At 44.7% G+C, this 21,574-nt stretch overlaps 1 pseudogene; it reads left to right on the top strand.

Moving 5' to 3' along the window:
* The first annotated feature begins 277 nt into the window (after positions 1 to 277).
* LOC134943725 (spindlin-Z-like) lies at positions 278 to 1,066 on the top strand (annotated as a pseudogene).
* Positions 1,067 to 21,574: the final 20,508 nt, after the last annotated feature.

Here is a 21,574-nt window from a genome sequence, read left to right as displayed (position 1 = left end):
CGGAGTCTGACGAATGAGGGAGGAGGAGGATTGGGGCAACTGGCCGCAGGGGAGCACTGTGCCACAGCCATCACCTGCAGGGGGGGTGGAGGGAAACACATCCTACCTGCTCCAGATAAGTGACTTCTGATCAGAGCAATTGAGGGTCGGAGTTTTTCTGAAAGGTGAAAAGGAAGGGGTTCTTTTTCATGTAGACTGGAAGGACTACAACAAACTTGGAGTGACTACACTTTTTACCCTAGTTCGGCAGCCCTGCTGCCCTTTAATACACAGATGAATGAAGACTCCATTTTGAAAGGCGGCTGCTCAGCGATCAAGAGCTGATGCAGCACATTCAGGTGTTTCTGCAAATATGATGAAGAAAAGAACATCTCATAAGAAACATCAAAACAATATGGGACCAAGTAAACCAATCTCCCAGCCAAGGCAAAATATGGTAGGCTGTAGAATACAGCATGGGTGGAAAGAGGGCAGTGGGCCAATAACCCAGTGGAAAGGAACAGTTCTGGATCAAGTACCAGTGAATCCCTCCCTCTATCTTATAAAGTATGATGGATTTGATTGTGTCTATGGACTTGAGCTTCACAAGGATGAAAGGGTGTCTGCTCTTGAAGTTCTAACAGACAGAGTTGCCTCATCCCGAATCAGCAATGCCCATTTGGCTGACACAATGATTGGTAAAGCAGTGGAGCATATGTTTGAAACAGAGGATGGTTCCAAGGATGAGTGGCAAGGGATGGTATTGGCACGAGCACCTATTATGGACACATGGTTTTATATAACCTATGAAAAGGACCCAGTCTTATATATGTATCAACTTTTAGATGACTATAAAGAAGGAGATCTTCGGATCATGCCAGACTCAAATGATTCCCCTCCAGCTGAAAGAGAACCAGGGGAGGTTGTGGACAGCCTGGTGTGCAAGCAAATGGAATATGCCAAAGAAGATGGCTCAAAAAGAACTGGCATGGTTATTCATCAAGTTGAAGCTAAACCATCTGTGTACTTCATTAAGTTTGATGACAATTTCCATATTTATGTCTATGATTTGGTGAAGACATCCTAAATGGTATTCTGTATTTCTTTATTTTTTTTGCCAAACGTTATCTAATGTAAACATGTAGAAAGTCGCTGCTTTCTGATTACAGAAATGCTCAGATATTCCTGCGAATCCACAATCCCTTCCCAGAGGAAAAAGAAATTGAGAAGCCGTTGTTTGAGAACGTTTGTTCTCTTTCCCTTACAAAGGAACAAATCACTTTCCAAGAAGACTGACGTTTTTGGGATTATGGAGACATAATGTTTTTGAATATAAATCCTAAAGCAGGTGGTGTATTAGAGCAAAAGAGTGCAAGAGACCAGCCATGCAGTTTCTGAAATATTATGACAAAATGTTACTGTATTTCATAAGCACTCATTCCTAACTCTGCTAAATACTGTTTGGTATACTGTATCTGGCTTTCATGAGGTAGTTGTCCATTATTTCAGCTTCCATTGACCTTTTTGAAAGCGGTAGAAGTTATCGATTCTTTTTTTTAATTTTTATTTTCCCATATTTTTAATTTTCTCCTGCATAGCCCAGTAAAATGTTACAATGTTAAGTATTGACTTGTGCCTTCTGGGGGTCCACTTCACCAAACCCAGCCAAATCTCATCCTAACCCTCTGTTCCACGTTCTCTATGTAACCCATCTGTGTCACCCATGTCTGTCTACCCCTCCCCTTTAGATTGTAAGCTCTCACGAGCAGGGCCCTCTTCCCTCGTGTGCTTATCCTTTGTCTTACTTTAATAATCTTCAACTGTACCACATCCAGCAGTCTTCTGCCACCTGATACTTATTCCAGTGTCATCTGCTGATGTAACTATGTTTATTTACCCTGTACTAGTCCTATACTGTCATCAACTGTAAGTTGCTGTTTTCCTGTTTGATTATTTATGTACTCTGTAATTGGGCGCTGCGGAACCCTTGTGGCACCATATAAATAAAGGATAATAATAATAATAATAATAATAATATAGGGTGTATAATCCCCAGGTGTATCTCACACATCACACAGTACAGTATATAGGGTGTATAAACCCAAGGTGTATCTCACACATCGCTCAGTACAGTATACTGGGTGTATAATCACCAGGTGTATCACAAACGTTGCACAGTACAGTATACAGGGTGTATAATCCCCAGGTGTATCTCCCACATCGCTCAGTACAGATTACAGGATGTATAAAATCACCAGGTGTATAACACACGTCGCGCAGTACAGTATACATACTGGTCACAACAATGCAGCAGATATTGAGCACTGATCAGGATACTAGAAGTGACACAGAGCTGCAAGATACAGCAATGGCCTACTGTACTGTACTATATGTATATTGCTGGTCACCAAAATGCTGCACTGTCCTACTATATACTGCTCACAATAATGCAGCACAGAGATAGTACACTTGACACAGCTGCAAGATACAGCAATGGCCTACTGTACTGTACTATATGTATACTGCTGGTCACCAAAATGCTGCACTGTCCTACTATATACTGCTCACAATAATGCAGCACAGAGATAGTATACTTGACACAGAGCTGCAAGATACAGCAATGGCCTACTGTACTGTACTATATGTATACTGCTGGTCACCAAAATGCTGCACTGTCCTACTATATACTGCTCACAATAATGCAGCACAGAGATAGTATACTTGACACAGAGCTGCAAAATACAGCAATGGCCTACTGTACTGTACTACTATAATTATATACTGGTGGTCCCCAGTCCCCACAATGTAGCACACTGAGCACAGATATGGAGCGTTTTCAGGCAGAGAACGTAGATATTTTTATCACACTGAGCACAGATATTTGCAGCACACTGAGCACAGATTACAGAGCTTTTCAGGGAGAGAACGCAGCCACGTCCTCTCCGTTCAATCTCCAATGCACAAGTGAAAATGGCGGCAATGCGCGGCTCTTTATATAGAATACGAATCTCGCGAGAATCCGACAGCGGGATGATGACGTTCGGGCACGTTCGGGTTAACCGAGCAAGGTGGGAAGATCCGAAGCTGCCTCGCAACTAGTGATGTGCACCGGAAATTTTTCGGGTTTTGTGTTTTGGTTTTGGATTCGGTTCCACGGCCATGTTTTGGATTCGGACGCGTTTTGGCAAAACCTCCCTGAAAATTTTTTGTCGGATTCGGGTGTGTTTTGGATTCGGGTGTTTTTTTACAAAAAACCCTCAAAAACAGCTTAAATCAAAGAGAAAAATCCTTACTGAAAAGGGATATATCAGGCGCTTGTAGTTAAGCAATAATATTTAAACAATGCAAATACACATACACCTGTAAAGGCACAGTAGCTGCTCTCAAGAGGTGCTCTGAACACCTAATATACAAACCAATCTGTCTAAAATTAATTAAACAAAAGAGAGCGCATAGAGAATATATACCAATTTATTATTGGATAAAACACTTAAAATTGTATTTATACTGATGATTTAAAACATGAATGAATGAAACCGCACAAAAGGAAACCACTGAACTAACAATGATATAAGCTTGTAATCCCAAATGATTGTGGGAAAGAAAACGTTCTCAATGTAGCTGAGAGAGGTAATGTTCAATGTCCCACCAAGCAGGTGATAACTAATGAGCAAAGCAATAGAACTGTAGCAGGTCCACTTGATCCTCTTGAAAAATAGGTAACATTTGTAGCAATGCAATATGAATGTAAACGATTCCTCCCACAGCAAGTGGGTAGGCTACAACCCCCCGCCGCAATCCGACAGTGTGGTATCTCACCGCTGCAGATGAAGAGAGTGGTGGTCCGCTTCCAGAGCTCCTGGGCGATGCGGTAACACGGGCGCGGCGTTCAGATGCGGACAATGTCCCAGCAAGGGAGAAGGGGGGGAACCCACACCACGGCTGGAGCTGGTGACTGGAGGTGGTGGTAAAGTGCTGAATCAGCGCTGCGGCTGTAAAGTGCAGTAGTCCGGGCTCACAGAGATGCGGTTAATGTCCCTTATCCTTAACGCGTTTCTCCGACGTAGGGCAAGTCGGTTTCATCAGAAGGTAATTTTGAGGCACAAGAGTTGCCCTATTTAAGGTGATTGGTAGCCTATCAGCATTTTTCCTCACCATAATTGCAATTGGAGTAACAGGTGCATAACAGGGTTCCCCCCCTTCTCCCTTGCTGGGACATTGTCCGCATCTGACCGCCGCGCCTGTGTTACCGCATTGCCCAGGAGCTCTGGAAGCGGACCACCACTCTCTTCATCTGCAGCGGTGAGATACCACACTGTCGGATTGCGGCGGGGGGTTGTAGCCTACCCACTTGCTGTGGGAGGAATCGTTTACATTCATATTGCATTGCTACAAATGTTACCTATTTTTCAAGAGGATCAAGTGGACCTGCTACAGTTCTATTGCTTTGCTCATTAGTTATCACCTGCTTGGTGGGACATTGAACATTACCTCTCTCAGCTACATTGAGAACGTTTTCTTTCCCACAATCATTTGGGATTACAAGCTTATATCATTGTTAGTTCAGTGGTTTCCTTTTGTGCGGTTTCATTCATTCATGTTTTAAATCATCAGTATAAATACAATTTTAAGTGTTTTATCCAATAATAAATTGGTATATATTCTCTATGCGCTCTCTTTTGTTTAATTAATTTTAGACAGATTAGCTTAAATCATAGAATTTGGGGGTCATTTTGATCCCATAGTATTATTAACCTCAATAACCATCATTTCCACTCATTTTCAGTCTATTCTGAACACCTCACACCTCACAATATTATTTTTAGTCCTAAAATTTGCACCAAGGTCGCTGGATGGCTAAGCTAAGCGACCCAAGTGGCCGACACAAACACCTGGCCCATCTAGGAGTGACACTGCAGTGTCAGGCAGGATGACACTTCAAAAAAATAGTCCCCAAACAGCACATGATGCAAAGAAAAAAAGAGGCGCACCAAGGTCGCTGTGTGACTAAGCTAAGCGACACAAGTGGCCGACACAAACACCTGGCCCATCTAGGAGTGGTACTGCAGTGTCAGACAGGATGGCACTTTAAAAAAATAGTCCCCAAACAGCACATGATGCAAAGAAAAAAAGAGGCGCACCAAGGTCGCTGTGTGACTAAGCTAAGCGACACAAGTGGCCGACACAAACACGTGGCCCATCTAGGAGTGGCACTGCAGTGTCAGACAGGATGGCACTTAAAAAAATACTCCCCAAACAGCACATGATGCAAAGAAAAATGAAAGAAAAAAGAGGTGCAAGATGGAATTGTCCTTGGGCCCTCCCACCCACCCTTATGTTGTATAAACAGGACATGCACACTTTAACGAACCCATCATTTCAGCGACAGGGTCTGCCACACGACTGTGACTGAAATGACTGGTTGGTTTGGGCCCCCACCAAAAAAGAAGCAATCAATCTCTCCTTGCACAAACTGGCTCTACAGAGGCAAGATGTCCACCTCATCTTCATCCGCCGATTCCTCACCCCTTTCACTGTGTACATCCCCCTCCTCACAGATTATTAATTCGTCCCCACTGGAATCCACCATCTCAGGTCCCTGTGTACTTTCTGGAGGCAATTGCTGGTGAATGTCTCCACGGAGGAATTGATTATAATTCATTTTGATGAACATCATCTTCTCCACATTTTCTGGAAGTAACCTCGTTCGCCGATTGCTGACAAGGTGAGTGGCTGCACTAAACACTCTTTCGGAGTACACACTGGAGGGAGGGCAACTTAGGTAGAATAAAGCCAATTTGTGCAAGGGCCTCCAAATTGCCTCTTTTTCCTGCCAGTATACGTACGGACTGTCTGACGTGCCTACTTGGATGCGGTCACTCATATAATCCTCCACCATTCTTTCAATGGTGACAGAATCATATGCAGTGACAGTAGACGACATGTCAGTAATCGTTGGCAGGTCCTTCAGTCGGGACCAGATGTCAGCACTCTCTCCAGACTGCTCTGCATCACCGCCAGCGGATGGGCTCGGAATTCTTAGCTTTTTCCTCGCACCCCCAGTTGCGGGAGAATGTGAAGGAGGAGCTGTTGACGGGTCACGTTCCGCTTGACTTGACAATTTTCTCACCAGCAGGTCTTTGAACCTCTGCAGACTTGTGTCTGCTGGAAAGAGAGATACAGTACAACGTAGGTTTTAAATCTAGGATCGAGCACGGTGGCCAAAATGTAGTGCTCTGATTTCAACAGATTGACCACCCGTGAATCCTGGTTAAGCTAATTAAGGGCTCCATCCACAAGTCCCACATGCCTAGCGGAATCGCTCTCTTTTAGCTCCTCCTTCAATGTCTCCAGCTTCTTCTGCAAAAGCCTGATGAGGGGAAAGACCTAACTCAGGCTGGCAGTGTCTGAACTGACTTCACGTGTGGCAAGTTCAAAGGGTTGCAGAACCTTGCACAACGTTGAAATCATTCTCCACTGCGCTTGAGTCAGGTGCATTCCCCCTCCTTTGCCTATATCGTGGGCAGATGTATAGGCTTGAATGGCCTTTTGCTGCTCCTCCATCCTCTGAAGCATATAGAGGGTTGAATTCCACCTCGTTACCACCTCTTGCTTCAGATGATGGCAGGGCAGGTTCAGGACTGTTTGTTGATGCTCCAGTCTTCGGCACGCGGTGGCTGAATGCCGAAAGTGACCCGCAATTCTTCGGGCCACCGACAGCATCTCTTGCACGCCCCTGTCGTTTTTTAAATAATTCTGCACCACCAAATTAAATGTATGTGCAAAACATGGGACGTGCTGGAATTTCCCCAGATGTAATGCACGCACAATATTGCTGGCGTTGTCCGATGTCACAAATCCCCAGGAGAGTCCAATTGGGGTAAGCCATTCTGCGATGATGTTCCTCAGTTTCCGTAAGAGGTTGTCAGCTGTGTGCCTCTTCTGGAAAGCGGTGATACAAAGCGTAGCCTGCCTAGGAACGAGTTGGCGTTTGTGAGATGCTGCTACTGGTGCCGCCGCTGCTGTTCTTGCTGCGGGAGGCAATACATTTACCCAGTGGGCTGTCACAGTCATATAGTCCTGAGACTGCCCTGCTCCACTTGTCCACATGTCTGTGGTTAAGTGGACATTGGGTACAACTGCATTTTTTAGGACACTGGTGACTCTTTTTCTGACGTCTGTGTACATTTTTGGTATCGCCTGCCTAGAGAAATGGAACCTAGATGGTATTTGGTACTGGGGACACAGTACCTCAAACAAGTCTCTAGTTGCCTCTGAATTAACGGTGGATACCGCAACCACGTTTCTCACCACCCAGGCTGACAAGACCTGAGTTATCCGCTTTGCAGCAGGATGACTGCTGTGATATTTCATCTTCCTCGCAAAGGACTGTTGGACAGTCAATTGCTAACTGGAAGTAGTACAAGTGGTCTTCCGACTTCCCCTCTGGGATGCCGATCGACTCCCAGCAGCAACAACAGCAGCGCCAGCAGCAGTAGGCGTTACACTCAAGGATGCATCGGAGGAATCCCAGGCAGGAGAGGACTCGTCAGACTTGCCAGTGACATGGCCTGCAGGACTATTGGCTTTCCTGTGTAAGGTGGAAATTGACACTGAGGGAGTTGGTGGTGTGGTTTGCAGGAGCATGGTTACAAGAGGAAGGGATTTAGTGGTCAGTGGACTGCTTCCGCTGTCATCCAAAGTTTTTGAACTTGTCACTGACTTCTGATGAATGCGGACCAGGTGACGTATAAGGGAGGATGATCCTAGGTGGTTAATGTCCTTACCCCTACTTATTACAGTTTGACAAAGGCAACACACGGCTTGACACCTGTTGTCCGCATTTGTGTTGAAATAATTCCACACCGAAGAGCTGATTTTTTTTGTATTTTGACCAGGCATGTCAATGGCCATATTCCTCCCACGGACAACAGGTGTCTCCCCGGGTGCCTGACTTAAACAAACCACCTCACCATCAGAATCCTCCTTGTCAATTTCCTCCCCAGCGCCAGCAACACCCATATCCTCATCCTGGTGTACTTCAACAGTGACATCTTCAATTTGACTATCAGGAACTGGACTGCGGGTGCTCCTTCCAGCACTTGCAGGGGGCGTGCAAATGGTGGAAGGCGCAAGCTCTTCCCGTCCAGTGTTGGGAAGGTCAGGCATCGCAACCGACACAATTGGACTCTCCTTGGGGATTTGTGATTTAGAAGAACGCACAGTTCTTTGCTGTGCTTTTGCCAGCTTAAGTCTTTTCATTTTTCTAGCGAGAGGATGAGTGCTTCCATCCTCATGTGAAGCTGAACCACTAGCCATGAACATAGGCCAGGGCCCCAGCCGTTCCTTGCCACTCCGTGTCGTAAATGGCATATTGGCAAGTTTACGCTTCTCATCAGACTCTTTCAATTTAGATTTTTGGGTCATTTTACTGAACTTTTGTTTTTTGGATTTTACATGCTCTCTACTATGACATTGGGCATCGGCCTTGGCAGACGACGTTGATGGCATTTCATCGTCTCGGCCATGACTAGTGGCAGCAGCTTCAGCACGAGGTTGAAGTGGATCTTGATCTTTCCCTATTTTAACCTCCACATTTTTGTTCTCCATTTTTTAATGTGTGGAATTATATGCCAGTATCAATAGCAATGGCCTACTACTATATATACTGCGCACAACTGAAATGCACCACAGGTATGGATGGATAGTATACTTGACGACACAGAGGTAGGTAGAGCAGTGGCCTTCCGTACTGTACTGCTATATATACTGGTGGTCACTGTCGGAAAACTGCAAAACTAAAATGCACCACAGGTATAGAATCTAGATGGATAGTATACTTGACGACACAGAGGTAGGTAGAGCAGTAGCCTTCCGTATCGTACTGCTATATATACTGGTGGTCACTGTCAGCAAACTGCAAAACTAAAATGCACCACAGGTATAGAATCTAGATGGATAGTATACTTGACGACACAGAGGTAGGTAGAGCAGTGGCCTTCCGTACCGTACTGCTATATATACTGGTGGTCATTGTCAGCAAAACTCTGCACTGTACTCCTCCTATATAATACTGGTGGTCCCCAGTCCCCACAATAAAGCAGTGTGAGCACAGATATATGCAGCACACTGAGCACAGATATGGAGTGTTTTTCAGGCAGACAACGTATACTGGTGGTCACTGTCAGCAAAACTCTGCACTGTACTCCTACTATATAATATACTGGTGGTCCCCAGTCCCCACAATAAAGCAGTGTGAGCACAGATATATGTAGCACACTGAGCACAGATATGGAGTGTTTTTCAGGCAGACAACGTATACTGGTGGTCACTGTCAGCAAAACTCTGCACTGTACTCCTCCTATATAATACAGCTGCTCCCCAGTCCCCACAATTAAGCAATAAGCACAAATATTTGCATCAACATTAATAAACGGAGAGGACGCCAGCCACGTCCTCTCCCTAACATTTCCAATGCACAAATGAAAATGGCGGTGACGCGCGGCTGCTTATATAGAATCCGAATCTCGCAAGAATCCGACAGCGGGATGATGATGTTCGGGCGCGCTTGGGTTAACCGAGCCATACGGGAGAATCCGAGTATGCCTCGGACCCGTGCAAAATGGGTGAAGTTCGGGGGGGTTCGGTTTCCGAGGAACCGAACCCCCTCATCACTACTCGGAACCGTGTAAAATAGTTGAAGTTCGGGGGGGTTCGGATCTCGGAGAACCGAACCCGCTCATCTCTAATATAGACAGTATATTTATTCCAATATTCTATCAAATATAAATGATTAACTGTCATACAGAATATTTACAACTGATTCAAATACATTGTGTAAGACTCTGTACACACTTGGCCGATGGAATGATTGGTTGTCTGGATGTCTGAGCACTTCCTGAAGCTCAACATGGACAAAACCGAACTCATCATCTTTCCCCCATCCAGGGTCTACATCCTCCCTAATATCTCTGTCACTGTTCACAACACCATCATCCTCCCAGTTCCTGAACTCCGCTACTTGGGCATCGCTCTTGACTCCTCCCTCTACTTCACCCCCCACTTTCAGTCTCTGGCTCAATCCTGTGGGTTCCAGCTACACAACATCGCTCAGATTAGGTCGTTCCTCTCCCAGAGTGCGACTAAACTTATTATCCACTCACTGGTTATCTTAGGGTTCGACTGTTGCAACATTCTCCTCACTGGCTTCCCATGCTCCCATCTCGCTCCACTTTGATCTGTTCTCAACTCCACAGCTCGACTTCCTCTCCCGCCGCTCTACATCTACATTTCCTCATCACCAAAACCTGCACTGGCTCCCATTCCCCTACAGAATCCTCTTCAAACTCCTCACCCTCACATATAAGGCCCTTTCTAACTCCACTGCTCCCTACATCTCCAACCTCATCTATCTACACACTCCCCTAGCCCACTCCGGTCGACCAACGACCCTCGCCTCTCTTCCAGCCTGGTCACTGCATCCCATGCGCAAATCCAAGATTTTACCCGTGCTGCCCCTCTTAGATTGTGAGCTCCTTGGAGCAGGGCCCTCTTCCCTACTGTTCCCACAACCCTCTTCTCTCACACTTCAATTACAGCCTATGTAGTGAATGTCTACCTGCATCTCCTCTCACTCATCCCTGTCTATCTCTTCCAGTGGCTGCCTGCCCCCAGTACTATGACAACTACTACTTTGCTTCCTTTCATCTCGGGTATAGTGTGTAGTGAGAATTGTGCTGCTAATTGTTACCTGTGCTCTATTTTACTGTTACTGTAATGTTAAGTTCTATGTACCCTGTATTGTTCGTATGTACAGAGCTGCGAAACACTTGTGGCACCCTATAAATATAATATAATAATAATAATAATGTACAAACGATCTTGTGCATACACACTTACCAATTGTTTTCCCGATATGTCTAGTCAATAGATCCACTTAAATATCCATGCACACTTGTGATGTCATATTGAATGGATTCTGCAGCCAATATATTGTTCAGTCAGCGAGTCACCAATACAAACAGGTATATGTGCCGATATACTGGCATCGGCCGTGCTGCAGGGCTGACCTGATAAGTCTGTGAAAGATGTCGTTGACAGACATATCGGCTGTACACACGAGCTGATGGTCCAGCCGATATATCATTCATCGTCTGTACGAACAATATATTAGCAATTGTGTACCCAGCCTAATGGGCAGATCTATTAACTTTTTTTTTTTTTTACTGAATGTGAAAAATTGTGTTTTCAAACCCTTTTCACATTATTTTAGTTTCTGTGAAATGTATTATCATGAAAAACTACTCCAAAAACTTTAATTCCCCTTTTTTACTAACCAGATCACATTTCCCATATTTTTAATGGTAAATGCGATCTGGCCCAAGTAAAAAAAATACTGCAGTGAGCCCTGTGATAACTACAGTACGCTATCTTCTGATAGGGCTCACTGCAAATCCTGTACCCCTGCACAGCTTTCTCTGTCTGCTGCCTATGGCTTACTCAGCTTGACAGCAGTCAGAGGCGGTTTGTGGGGCATCTGATGGGCTGATAATGCCAGCGGCCCTGTTCTGGCTTCCTACCACGATCTAAGCTCTCAGCTCCGATCAGGTGGCAGCTCATACAATTCAGCTAGCAGCAACAGGAGCACCGCAGTGGTGAGCAGAGACAGTGTTGGCAATAACAAAAATGGCCACTGGTCCTTGAGGAGGACTGCTGAACAGCTTCTGCTCCCATGGGCCTTCGCGGAGTTCAGCAGGCTGAGCCTGCACTGACTGACTCCTTGCAGCCAGCCCAGGCAAAGGTTGCGGTGGGGGGGGGGGCTGATGTAATAATGTGTGGCATAATGTGTAGTAGGGCATTAGTAATGTGTAGCATGATGTGTGAGGGGCAGAGCATATGGGCATTACTAATTGTGGCATAATGTGTAAGGGGCATTACTGTGTGGCATAACGTGTATAAGAGCGCCATCACTGTGTGGGACTATTTGTATAAAGTGCACTACTGTGTGTTGTAATAACATGTATAAAGGGCAGTATGGTGTGGTGTAATGTGAATAAGGTGCAATAAAGTGTGATGTAACATGTATGAAGGGCCACTGTGTGGTGTAATGTGAATAATGAGTTATACAGTGTGGCATAACGTGTAAAGGGAACTACTGCTGGCTGTGATATGAATAAGGAGCTATATGGTTTGGTACAATATTGATAAAGAGCAGTACTATGTGGTGTAATGTGAATAAGGAGCAATATGCTATGGTGTAATGTGAATAAGGAGCAATACGGTGTGGTATAATATGAATAAGGAACAATATGGTACGGTATAATGTGAATTAGGGGCATTACGGTGTGGTGTAATGTAAATAAGGGGCAATATGGTGTGGTGTAATGTAAATAACGGACACAACTGTGTGATGTAACGTGAATAAGGAGCAATACAGTGTGATGTAATATGAATAAGGAGCAATACAGTGTGGTGTAATATGAATAAGGGGCAATATGGTGTGATGCAACTTGAATAAAGGAATAAAGTATCATGTGATACTGTATAATGTTAATAAGGGTGCAATACTGTGTGGCATAATCTGAATAAGGGGTACTGTATTTTTGTGTAACCATGCCCCTTCCTAGTAAGAAAACACCCCATTTTTGGACAAAAAATTGAAATATGGGGGCAGGCTGCGCTAATGCTCTTGGGCACCAAAATGAGAATTACTATGAGTGAGTGGTGATGGGTGTTGCTGGCTGCTGGGTCAGAAGCAAAACTAGTGACAGTGCTAGAGGGCACCAGACAAAATCTTGCCTAAGGAATCAAATTGGTTAGGGACGACTCTGGATCGGGGCTCCAGTGTGGGTTGCCGGTCATTGGCTCCTCCTGCCACCGCTGTGACCCCCAGCACTTTAAAGTGATGTTGTGAAGCACAGCAGGAAGAGGATCCGAAGGCCAGCAGCCCTTCAATCACAGGTGTCTGGGTCCCAGTAGTAAGAGTAGCAGTGCTGGGGGGAGTCATGGCATGGGTGGTATCTGGCAATGGCGGTAGCAGCGATATTGGTGGCGTATGTGCAGCACACATTTAGGGTATTTTTTCATTAAAAATACCCTGAAAAGGCTGCGGAGTGGCATCACATGGACAAAGATTTCTCACAAGCTCTAACCCGGCATGCGATAACTGATACATCCATGGAATCAATTATCGCATTGCGGATTCGGCTGATTTTATAAAATCGCATTCCGCATCCTCAGGTGCGGATTGTGATAAATTGGCACCAATGTGTGAATATTAGTCTGATCAAGAAACGTCTTTGCCATGAAGAGACTAAATCAACCAAACTTAAAATACTGTAGAAATGTTCATATATTGTATGAGGCTAAGATATGTCCTCAGTGTTAATATGATATTACTATACATGCTGTTAAGATAAATTGAATGGCGTATTACCTCCTTCTAATTACACTACAGATAATTCATGTCAACCTCACGTTTTAATTATCAGAATAAAAACAAGCAGTAATTTCTCCACAGCACTGCAGTATTAATAGTTACGGTACATATTGCTCATTACTGCAGGGGGGAAAATAGCAGCTACAGTAGGTGACGTGAGCCCATGTGTTACCTGAGACATTGTATTTCTCCTTCCTGTTCCTGTGGTATGTTTCCTGTTGCTCTTTGGATGTTTTCACAGACAAGTCATGAGCTTATTCATTGTACAGAGGGTAAATATAAAGTGGAGATCTTATTCCCCAAGTGTTAAATCTTAGCAGCTTTAGAAAGAAGCTGGCTACCTGGTAAAATAATTGCCCTTCTGAAGTTAAAATCAGATACATAAGGAAGACTTGTCGAAAGTCATGTCTTCAGAAATATGCTACCAGTGAAGTAATGAGTCTCAATTCACCAAAAATGTGTTTTATAAATAATGTATACTGGAGAATCAAACAACCCAAACCTTATTTACAAAGTACAGTGTAGATGATCACTCACCGTCTATTGCTGACACATCCTGCTCTACCAATAGATTCTATGGCCAGCTTCCATACTACCACACAACCAAAATGAAATGTTGATCGTTTATAAGAAAATAACTACATAAAGAAATGGTCAGCGTCCCCCTTTTCTTGAAATCTTCAAACAGACTCAAGACTAGACAGCCTGGACTGGTTTCCTCTATAACATAACAGGTAGACCAAAAAAGTCACCTCCCAGTTACTAAACTAACTATGACTAAATCTTGTTCATCACCCCAGCCATATAGTCCAAGATAGCTGGCAGGGGGGAATTCTGTGAACCAGTAAGCAAGAAAACAATAGATAGACATAGGTTTTGTTTTCTATACATTAATGAATTACCATACAGGTATGTTATGACAAACCCCCTGTTCTCTCTCTCTCTCTCTCTCTCTTCCCTGTTCTCTCTCTCTTCCCCATCCCTGATTATCTAATTTCTTTCTCTCTCTTGCCCCCAACCCCCCCCCCTTCTCTCTCTCCTTCCTTCACCCCCATCACTTACCTTCTCTGCAGCAGCTCACAGTAATTTTTCTTCATACCAACATAACACCGTCCTCCTTCAACCTCCGGCAACTTAAAAATGTTTAATTTTGGCACTAGTCAGTTTGGATAACTGCGACTCTGTCTTCTCCTGTCACAATCATTCACTACTATGGCAACGCTAGCAACAATATTTTTTGAACTGAGCAAGCAATAGGCTGCATTGCTGTATAAAGATGTGCTATGTGTGCATGTGCCACAATGACCGTGGCATGCATTCATGAAAACACTGATTGCCAGGAGACTGCCATGACAGCAACAGAGGTAGTTGGGTGGGTGTGTTGGCTACAGGGAGCTTCAGTGGGAGCCATGGGGCGAGGAGGTATGCATGTGGCACATACAAAGTGAGCAGGTGTAGGTGGGTTGGGGTGACACTGTATCATAGCAGCCACTAAGAGTCTCCTCTCATTTCTAGTGCACAACTGCTAGACTGTCATTCAAAGCTGGTTATATTAAAAATCTCTGTAATACTGTATAATCTCCTACAGAGTGGGTCTGTCTACAAGGAGCCCACCCCTCCCTTCTCTCATAGCTCTCACTGGCCGGCAGACTTCTAGATACAGCCTCACTTATTTCTTCTCCCGTCAGCATTGTTAGGACTAGAGATGAGCGGGTTCGGTTCGTTGAGATCCGAACCCCCCCGAACTTCACCTATTTTACACGGTTCCGAGGCAGCCTCGGATCTTCCCGTCTTGCTCGGTTAACCCGAGCGCGCCCGAACGTCATCATCCCGCTGTCGTATTCTCGCGAGATTCGTATTGCATATAAAGAGCCGCACGTCGCCGCCATTTTCACTCGTGCATTGGAGATGATAGCGAGAGGACGTGGCTTCGTTCTCTCAGTTTCTGTGTTCAGTGTGCTGCAAATATCTGTGCTCAGTGTGCTGCAAATATCTGTGCTTAGTGTGCTGCAAATATCTACGTTCTCTGCCTGAAAACGCTCCATATCTGTGCTGCATTGTAGTATATAGTAGGAGGACAGTGCAGAATTTTGCTGACCACCAGTATATATATATAGCAGTACGGTACAGTAGTCCATTGCTCTACCTCTGTGTCGTCAAGTATACTATCCATCCATATCTGTGCTGCATTGTAGTTGTGCGCAGTATATAGTAGGAGGACAGTGCAGAATTTTGCTGACCACCAGTATATATATATAGCAGTACGGTACAGTAGTCCATTGCTCTACCTCTGTGTCGTCAAGTATACTATCCATCCATATCTGTGCTGCATTGTAGTTGTGCGCAGTATATAGTAGAAGGACAGAGCAGAATTTTGCTGACCACCAGTATATATATATAGCAGTACGGTACAGTAGTCCATTGCTCTACCTCTGTGTCGTCAAGTATACTATCCATCCATATCTGTGCTGCATTGTAGTTGTGCGCAGTATATAGTAGGAGGACAGTGCAGAATTTTGCTGACCACCAGTATATATATATATATATAGCAGTACGGTACAGTAGTCCATTGCTCTACCTCTGTGTCGTCAAGTATACTATCCATCCATATCTGTGCTGCATTGTAGTTGTGCGCAGTATATAGTAGGAGGACAGTGCAGAATTTTGCTGACCACCAGTATATATATATATATATATATATATATATTTATTTATCTTACGTCCTAGAGGATGCTGGGGACTCCATAAGGACCATGAGGTATAGACGGGCTCCGCAGGAGAAATGGGCACTATAAAGAACTTTAGATGGGTGTGCACTGGCTCCTCCCTCTATGCCCCTCCTCCAGACCTCAGTTAGATCCTGTGCCCAGAGGAGACTGGGTGCATTACAGGGGAGCTCTCCTGAGTTTCTCTGAAAAAAGAATTTTGTTAGGTTTTTTTATTTTCAGGGAGCACTGCTGGCAACAGGCTCCCTGCATTGTGGGACTGAGGGGAGAGAAGCAGACCTACTTAAGTGATAGGCACTGCTTCTTAGGCTACTGGACACCATTAGCTCCAGAGGGTCAGAACGCAGGTATCACCCTCGCCGTTCGTCCCGGAGCCGCGCCACCATACTCCTCACAGAGCCGGAAGATAGAAGCCGGGTGAGTATAAGAAGAAAGAAGACTTCAAAGGCGGCAGAAGACTTCAGATCTTCTCTGAGGTAACGCGCAGCGCCATTGCTCCCACACACAACACACACAGGGGGCACTGAAGGGTGCAGGGCGCAGGGGGGGCGCCTGGGCAGCAATAATAAACCTCTAGGGCTGGCTAACATATATATATAGGCTGCGGAGGCAGTATATTATATAATCCCCCGCCAGTATTGGAAATTTGAGCGGGACCGAAGCCCGCCGCTGAGGGGGCGGAGCTTGATCCTCCAGCACTAACCAGCGCCATTTTCTCCACAGCACACTGCAGAGAAGCTGCTCCCCGTACTCTCCCCTGCTGAACGGTGACAGAGGGCAAAAAAGAGGGGGGGGCACTTTTAATGGCGCAGTGAGTGTATATATATATATATATATATATATATATATATTTTGATATAAAAGCGCTGTGTCGGTTGGCACTGGGTGTGTGCTGGCATACTCTCTCTCTGTCTCTCCAAAGGGCCTTATTGGGGAACTGTCTCCATATAAATATATCCCTGTGTATGTGGGGGTGTCGGTACGCGTGTGTCGGCATGTCTGAAGCGGAAGGCTCATCTAAGGAGGAGGTGGAGCAGATGATTGTGGTGTTTCCGTCGGCAACGCCGACACCTGACTGGTTGGACATGTTGAATGTTTTAAGTGCAAATGTGTCTTTATTACATCAGAGATTGGACAAAGCAGAGTCCAGGGATAATACAGGGAGTCAATCAATGGCTTTGACTGTGTCACAGGGCCCCTCAGGGTCTCAGAAACGTCCCCTGTCCCAAGTAGCAGACACTGATACCGACACGGATTCTGACTCCAGTGTCGACTACGATGATGCGAGGTTACACCCAAGGGTGGCCAAAAGTATTCATTATATGATTATTGCAATAAAGGATGTTTTGCATATCACTGATGACCCCTCTGTCCCTGACAAGAGGGTACACATATTTAAGGAAAAGAAACCTGAGGTAACCTTTCCCCCATCTCATGAGCTGAACGCATTATTTGAAAAAGTGTGGGAAACTCCAGACAAGAAACTGCAGATTCCCAAAAGAATTCTTATGGCGTATCCTTTCCCGGCACAGGACAGGTTACGGTGGGAATCCTCACCCAGGGTGTCAAGGCGTTAACGCGCTTGTCCAAAAAGGTGGCGCTACCGTCTCCAGACACGGCGGACCTCAAGGATCCTGCTGATCGCACAAAAAGAAACAGAGAAGGATTGGACTTGAAGTGGCGCACTTAAACATTAAATTGATACATAAATTATAACTTTTATTAGAGTATATTTGTTAAAAAGACCTGTAGCTGTGAAATATTAAAACCAAAAACATATAAATTGACAAAACAAAGTGTGATATGTGTGAATAAAAACACACACTGTGCTAACTGTGTAGTGCTACACATATATAATATATTATAGGTACTATGACCCTTGAATCAAATTATATGTGTTGTTAGGCTGAGTGCCCAATGGCGCTTTGAAGTCACTGATCAGTTGTACTAGATAGGCTTACTGAGGGTACTGTAAAGTGCAATATTCCAATAGAAAGCTCCCCCTCAGTTTGGGCGCTGTGACCCCTCACTTATGTGCAATCATATGCTTGTACAGCTATGAGTCAGTGTTTATCCTCACTAGTGATCTCAATGTAATTAGCTGTTCTCAATCAATTTACAGCAGGTAATATCTGAAGTCAGTATCACTTTAAGTGAATAATCTGTTTGAGCGCTATGACCCCTCACTTGTATGCATTCATATGCTTATACAGCTATGAATCCGTGTTTCTCCTCACTAGTGATCTCAATATAATTGGCTGTTCATTAATCAATTTACAGCAGGTAATACCTGAAGTCAGTGTCACTTTAAGTGAATGATAATTGATGTTCACTTATATGCTTATACAGCTATAGATCAGTGCTTCTCCCCACTAGTGATCTCAATATAATTAGCTGTTCTCAGTCGATTTACAGCAGGTAATTAATAAAGTCAATATCACTTGAAGTGAGTAATCACAATGTTCATTAGTGATATTGTTAATGAGAGACATTGTAATGTCCAAGAATGCATATAAACTGACAGTTTTCCACAATATTCACTACTATTATAGTGGAATATAGATCATAGCTGTGAGGCACAGGGTTTAGTGAGCTGTTTGAGTATTGCACTAATGCCATACAGTGGAACACTCCATCAGCTGTTAATAGCAGTATATCCTAACTAGTTGTTTTGTAATTATCAGCTGTGTGATGGAAACCTATAGATCAAATAAACAGCATTTAACCTGAGTAGCACATAAACATTGCTAGATAATTGTTCTATACTTGTAAAATAACAAGCAGTGCTATAGAGATGTCTCAGCTGCTACATTAGGCAGTGTATCTTAATCTTGCTACAATGTTGCTAGTACATGCAGCTTGCTGAGTCATATGTGGTTAAATAATCCTCTCAGTGCAGGAAAGCTTGTGAGCTCCATCAGTGTCATGAGGCTTCACAATAGCCAGCTCAGCTTTAGTATAGATCTCGCTCTATTCCTAACAACACAATACATTTAGCTCATTGTTATTATACACAGCAGCACAGTGTGACTCGCCGACACGTGTTTCACAGTTCAACTACCTTAAAATCAATTTATATACATACGGGTGCCTTGCTCAGACCGGCAATAGCGTCGGCTTGGGTTTGTAGCGCTGTTGCGGCTTTGATACCCTGGATAGGGATACCATTTTATTGACCTTAGGTCACATTAAAGACGCAGTTTTATATATGAGAGACGCTCAGAGAGATGTTGGTCTGCTAGGTTCGAGAGCCAACGCCATGGCGATTTCTGCTAGACGAGCCCTGTGGACCCGCCAATGGACGGGTGATGCCGACTCAAAGAAACATATGGAAGTTTTACCTTACAAAGGTGAGGATTTATTTGGGGAAGGTCTCGCTGACCTGGTTCCCACAGCTACCACCGGTAAATTTTACTTTTTTACCTTATGTTTCTCCACAGCAAAAGAAAACGCCGCAATATCAGATGCAATCCTTTCGGTCGCATAAGTCCAGAGGAGGTCGGGGCTCTTCCTTCCTCACCAGAGGTAAGGGTAGAGGGAAAATACTGCCTACTATGGCTAGTTCCCAGGAGCAGAAGTCCTCCCCGGCTTCTACTAAATCCACCGCATGACGCTGGGGCTCCACTGAGGGAGTCCGCGCCGGTGGGGGCACGTCTTCGACTCTTCAGCCACATCTGGGTTCAGTCAGACGTGGATCCTTGGGCAATGGAAATTGTATCCCAGGGTTAAAAGCTGGAATTCGAAGACGTGCCTCCTCGCCGGTTTATCAAATCGGCCTTACCAGCTTCGTCCCCAGAAAGGGGGATAGTTTTAGCTGCAATTCAAAAACTGTGTCAACAACAAGTGTTTGTTGAGGTTCAAAAACAAAAAGGAAAAGATACTACTTCACCAGCGCCTGCCCCGTTTAGAGCGGAGCAATCCACCTCTTAAGGGGGGTACTCACGGAGCGATATTCTAAGCAATCTGACTAGATTGCTTAGAATATCAGCATGATCGCTCCGTGTGTAGCCCCCTCAGCGATAGCGATGCGCGGCCCCGCACATCGCTATCGCTGCTGCTAGATTGGCCTGCATGCAGGCCAATCTAGCGGCTCGCTCACTTCACCCGCTGGGTGAAATGAGCGGCCCCCCCATCTCCCCCTGCACGCTCAGCACAGATCGCGCTGTGCTGAGCGGCAGGAGAGATGTGTGCTGAGCGGTTCGCTCAGCACACATCTCTCCTGCATCGGCCCGCGGGTACTGGGCTTAACTCTCCGTTGATTTCTCCTAATTAGGAGTATTCATATCAATTAGTGACCGGAAAGAGAGGAGAATACAGAGAATAGTGTGATACCATAAAAACAAATATTTAATAACATCAACCTTCTAAAAAACACATGATAAAGATATTCCAATATGGAAAATGCTGGTATAATGACACAACATGTGTCACAATGGACAAAGACATTCACTGGAAAGAATCCACCCTCATGAGAAAACAGAAGCAATGGCTGATTACCGATTCCCCCCACATGCAGTATCAGCATGTGGGGGGTATTTACGAGCGAGGTATCCTGCTCGTAAATACCCCCCACATGCTGATACTGATGTTTATGGACTGAGCCTACGCCTGGAAAAAACTGAGACCAGGAGATCCCCTTGCTGCAGCTGGGAGAAATCATCTGGATTCACATGCGCTTTAGAACTGACGCAAATCAGTTCACCAGGAATCGGTAATCAGCCATTGCTTCTGTTTTCTCATGAGGGTGGATTCTTTCCAGTGAATGTCTTTGTCCATTGTGACACATGTTGTGTTATTATACCAGCATTTTCCATATTGGAATATCTTTATCATGTGTTTTTTAGAAGGTTGATGTTATTAAATATTTGTTTTTATGGTATCACACTATTCTCTGTATTCTCCTCTCTTTCCGGTCACTAATTGATATGAATACTCCTAATTAGGAGAAATCAACTGAGAGTAAGAGGTGGATTGCTCCGCTCTAAACGGGGCAGGCGCTGGTGAAGTAGTATCTTTTCCTTTTTGTTTTCATCACATATCTTTTGGGGTTGGAAAAGCCCCATTTTAAGATACTGCACTGACTAGTTGTCATTGCGCACTGTTGGGTACTGTTTATAAAATTATTTTTCACAGGTTGTCGAGGTTCCCCTAGTTCAACAGGGGAAGGGGTACTATTCAACCCTATTTGTGGTCCCGAAACCGGATGGCTCGGTCAGACCCATTCTAAATTTAAAATCCCTAAACCTGTACTTAAAAAAGTTCAAATTCAAGATGGAATCGCTCCGGGCAGTTATCTCCAGCTTGGAAGGGGGGGATTTTATGGTGTCACTAGACATAAAGGATGCATACCTTCATGTCCCCATATATCCCCCTCATCAGGCGTACCTGAGATTCGCGGTACAGGACTGTCATTACCAGTTTCAGACGTTGC

Source organism: Pseudophryne corroboree, chromosome 7 (assembly GCF_028390025.1).
Source record: "Pseudophryne corroboree isolate aPseCor3 chromosome 7, aPseCor3.hap2, whole genome shotgun sequence".
Taxonomy (NCBI): domain Eukaryota; kingdom Metazoa; phylum Chordata; class Amphibia; order Anura; family Myobatrachidae; genus Pseudophryne; species Pseudophryne corroboree.
This window is presented reverse-complemented; position numbering and strand designations above follow the sequence as displayed.